Source organism: Rhopalosiphum maidis, chromosome 1, assembly GCF_003676215.2.
Source record: "Rhopalosiphum maidis isolate BTI-1 chromosome 1, ASM367621v3, whole genome shotgun sequence".
Lineage (NCBI taxonomy): Eukaryota > Metazoa > Arthropoda > Insecta > Hemiptera > Aphididae > Rhopalosiphum > Rhopalosiphum maidis.
Window position 1 is genome coordinate 18428366 of NC_040877.1, and position 5062 is coordinate 18433427.

The following is a 5062-nucleotide window of genomic DNA, read 5'->3' on the forward strand; positions in this document are numbered from 1 at the left end:
GATTGGATCATTATATTATATATATATATATACGTTTATATAAAAGATATATGGATGAAAAAATAATAACATAACATATCGGACACGGGACAACTATTATAATGTATCGTTATCGGTTAGTAAATGTTTCGTTTGAACGTATATTTTCTCATCCAAATGCATATCATATCTGTAAGGCATAAATTCATATAGTATGTATGTAATAAATTACTACACGAACAATGAGCTTGGCAGGAAAATCATACATGTGTATATTCCTATAGGAGTAAGAATTAGATATGTTTTAGTAACACTACACTGCTTCCAATCTCCTTAAAATGTAAGTTTAAAAATTAGATTAATTTTCTTTTCACACTTCTCTAAGGACTGCTACTTAGAGTATAAATTTAGTTTGATTAAAAATTATTTGTTTTTGAACCCAATCTAACTTTATAGATACATAAAAGTTGATTAAACAAAACTATAAATTATGACTTATGGATATAATCATTTATTTAGGTACACTTAATTAAATATATTAAAACTAATAACGAATATCTATATTTATGATTAGAAATAAATTTAAATATTTAATAGACTATGTATTATTATAATTTATATTCATCAAAATAATATTAAAAAAAAAACAGTTGTAAAAAGCAAACGTGCTGGTTTCAAATATAGATTGTATAGGTAGCTAGGAAATTACTAAAAAATTCCAAAGACTTGAGATTGAATGAAATATAGATCAAGTATACAAATGGAGCATGCGTGCTTAAAAAATCATCCCGCTCGTATTATATTATGGATATAAGATTTATTATTAGTATAATCTGTTCTTCTCTGTTGGTCGATAAGTAGCACTAGCAGCCTAGTCGTTCCGCCGCGCGTGCGCCTCGCGGGATTTAGCGTTATTTTAATAATAATTGATGGCCGTGATAAATTACATTGTTAAGTACGCGCGACGCATACATAGGTAGGTAGGTAGGTAAGTATACGAATATGGCGGACGACGGTCGGCATTTGTGTATAAATAAATATTATAAACTGTTAAAACGCAATGATAATGAGGCCCGCCGAACGATATTGTACACACATTTATAATATTATATATTATCATTATTATTATTATTATTATTATTATTATTATATTATGTATACGAGCATGACCGTGACGTGTATGATAATACGCGAACGTGAAAGATGTGCATTTAATCAACGATTAAGCGTAGCTGTTTCGCGCGTATATATAATGTGCGAGTACCGTTCACGGCGCATACCTGCGGCAATATACATACTCTATAAGCATATAATATATTATACGTTATAGACGTTATAGTAATAATGTAATATATTGTTAGACATCGTTCGAGTCGGCCGAAAACGGAATATCTTTCATCGTCACCGCGTATACATACCCAATGTTATTATTATTATTATTGGGGGCGTGAATTGTACCGCTAAAATATAAATAAGTCTGTGTGCTTGGTGAATTGAACTTGTCAGGATTGTGCACGGCTGAATAGAAGAAAAACTATAGATCTTTAGTTATTCTATGATGAACATGGAATGACGACGATCAGTTATCAGCGATAATCACGCAACCCCCGACAACAAGGGTGACTTTAACAAATATAACATACAAACATAATCTCAAAAACATTATTAAAAATGTAAAAACCATTACAATTTTTTGTAGGTTTTTAGAGTTGAGCCAAAATTGTTTATCACATTAAATTTCTTCATATATTAAAATATGATCTCTTAAGTTATATGATGAAAATAAAAATTTAAAAATCAAACTAGGATAGAGCCGACGACGGCAGAACATCGACTGCTACAGCGGCGTTGGAATTCTTCGGTCGTAAAAAATCGCGCCTGTACCCAATCGTATGTACTATATACTGAACGGCTTCGTTCGCTAAACTTAGACGACCACCGCGCACACGTACACAAAAACTTAAACACACACACACACACACACACACACACACACACACACACATATATATATATATAGGACGCACGCGTATTAATATATTATTATTATTATCCGTCATGGCCATGATTGACAATCCACCACGGACTCGTTCCGCAATATACGCATGACGCGGGCCCATTCACGTAAGTCCCGGGAAATATGACGGGCGTACCGACAGTACAATAATATGAAATAATAATAACAATATCAAGACGTCGCGAGAGGGCTTTTACAGCGGTAGTAGTGGCGAGGGAGAAGGAGAAACGGCGGTGATAATAAAATATGAAATTATTAAACGAATAACGACACGGTGTGTTTGTGCGTGTGTCGTATCCGCGATCGTACATAAATATATTATTATTAGTATTTGTACGCAAACAATAATAATAACGTTATTATAATAATATAACCTGTACATGTGCATTATAATATATAGGTACCGACGACGCCGCCCGCAGAGATTCTTTCACGTACGCCACTTTTAATTTTAATAAATTATCACCCGACTCGGTCGCGCCAACATCGCACACACATCGAGTACACACGTGTGTGCGTGTGTCGTGTTAAGTCGATTAACTATCGCCAACACGGGCGAGAGACTCGTAAGTTGTCGGTATACTAACGCGGTATAGGTACGGTACTACCTATATACACTGCATGATCGTAAGTCCGTCGTAGCTATAGTAGTCTCGTCTAATCTGCCGCCGCTGGTCGTCTACATAATATTATTACGCGTGTATGGTATATATAATAATATATTACCTGCTATATATATATTGCACAGCCACAAATTGCATTTACACATGTTTTGAGCTCACCTTATTAGCGCCGCCGACTGATCTATATATGGATCCAATATAATATACTAGATGTATAATAATGTACGAACAGCGGTATACCAACATTATAATATGTTATAATTATTATATACTGATTTATGTGTCCCGATCGCATATTAATATTATATTCTATTTCGATGACTGCAGTATACAGGATGATTCACTGAGTATGTTATCCCTATTGATCTTCAATAATGTATTTATTCATAATTCTGAATTTTGGGATATTTTTATATTGTATATTGAAACATATTTTCAAATTTTTAAGTTTTTTTGTTTACTTTGTCCTCTAGAGATATAAACTTCTGATTTTTTCCAAATGGAAATCCGCCTTTTCTTATGCAAATTATCTAGTGGATATCTTTTTTGAAAATCTCCACTTACTAAAATCAAAATTTCAGCAAATATAGTTTTTAGGTTATTTAAAATGTGCATGATAAGAATAATAGATCCATGCTAATGGGATAAAAACATTAGGCGTTATGATGATATGAAAATATTATTGGTTAACGCATTTTACTAATCTATACATTTTTATAATTTGTAAAAATTGTCCAATTATAATAATTGAGATGTATACTGAGACCAATATTATAAAATATATTTGAAACTTCTATTTCCTATTAAACCATTTTTAAGGACTATTATCCTTACTATAAATATTTTAATAACTAAGAAACTACTCATTTAAACTTTGAATAAGATACATCAAAATTAAAAAAAAATTAACCACTAAATAATTTATAGTATAAAATACTGGTTCTAGTTTGAAAAACTAAAAGTTTGTATTTGTATACCACACTCTTTAAATAGTACAAAAAATTTCGATAATTTTAAAACAAAATGGTCTTAAATTTTTATTTTTAAAAATTCCAAAAATCAGAATTTAAATGAATTCATTATTAAAGGGAAAACAATGTAAGGGTGAGTATGCTTAGTTTGAATCACCTGTATAATATGGGCTGGTAATATTAATCGCGCGTATAGTTGAATTTATATCGCGTTGGCGTCTAACCCAACGAGAACTGTAGATTTCTTTACGCATTTATTATTATTATTTTGTTTCACTTATCTCCACCACGGCCAAATTCGATTAATTTTTTTCTTCGCTCACGTTATTAACACGATAAAAAACGACGACGTTTTCGTATGCGCACATAAGATGTTTATAAATCACAGATAAACCATAATATTGAAACGCGACCGGACCGAGAAGAACAATTTGTCGGCTGATCCGATGTGCTCCGCGTCTAGATCTTCTATACACTATACGTAATCGTATACATATATAGGTATAGTTAATACGCCGTAATATGTTTAGCATCGACCCGCGCGCACTGACGTTTGGCGAATAAAAAATATATATATTTTTTTTTTTTTAAACAGCTTTGCGCGGTACCACAGCGACATAACATAATATATAATATTATCATATTATACCTGCGACGAGCATAAATTATATACATTATACGCGATCGTTTTCTATAAGAAATCCCATGAAACCATTTCGGCGCGGCGCAGCGATGTGTTTTTTTCTGCTTACACACGAGCACGGCGGATAACCACGCGCGAAGAGTAATTTATTATCAGAGCTGACCGGCGTTTATCAGTTCGCCACCGCTGTCCAACCAACGATTATTGTTCGCGTGGTCCACGACAGATTTCCCCCTGCGAACCATCTCTTGTGACTACGGAATCATCATATATTATGCGACAAACACGTCTTCCATGTCCTGGTATGTCGGTGGTATCGGCGGGTAGGGGAGAGGAGAACACCATATGGGTGCCACGACGTACAGTGATGGTGCTGCACACTTGTACGAACTATAGAAAAAAATCTGATTATCGTTTTTTTTATTTTATTATTATTATTTTTAATACGCGATGATAATATGTAACGTATTTTACCTCCTGCAGACCTTCTTATTGAGATGGCATGTTTGATTATTATATGTATACAACAGCTAGATACTAGATACATAATCTACATCGTATACCATCCAAAAATATTGCTAAAAAAAGTTATTTAAATATTTGGAAAATATGTATACTTATTCACTTAAAGCGTTAAAAGTAACCAAATCAATGTGGTGTCGCATACCTACAGTATAGTGTAGATATATATACTGCAGACTGCATTTTGTGGTTTATATATTTGGTTAAACCTGCAGCTCATACGGTTCGGCGCCCTTAATCGTGCTGAGGCAGCAAGTGGCATATAAATCCGATTGAATTGCGGTGACCAGTGACTAACCAGTACTTT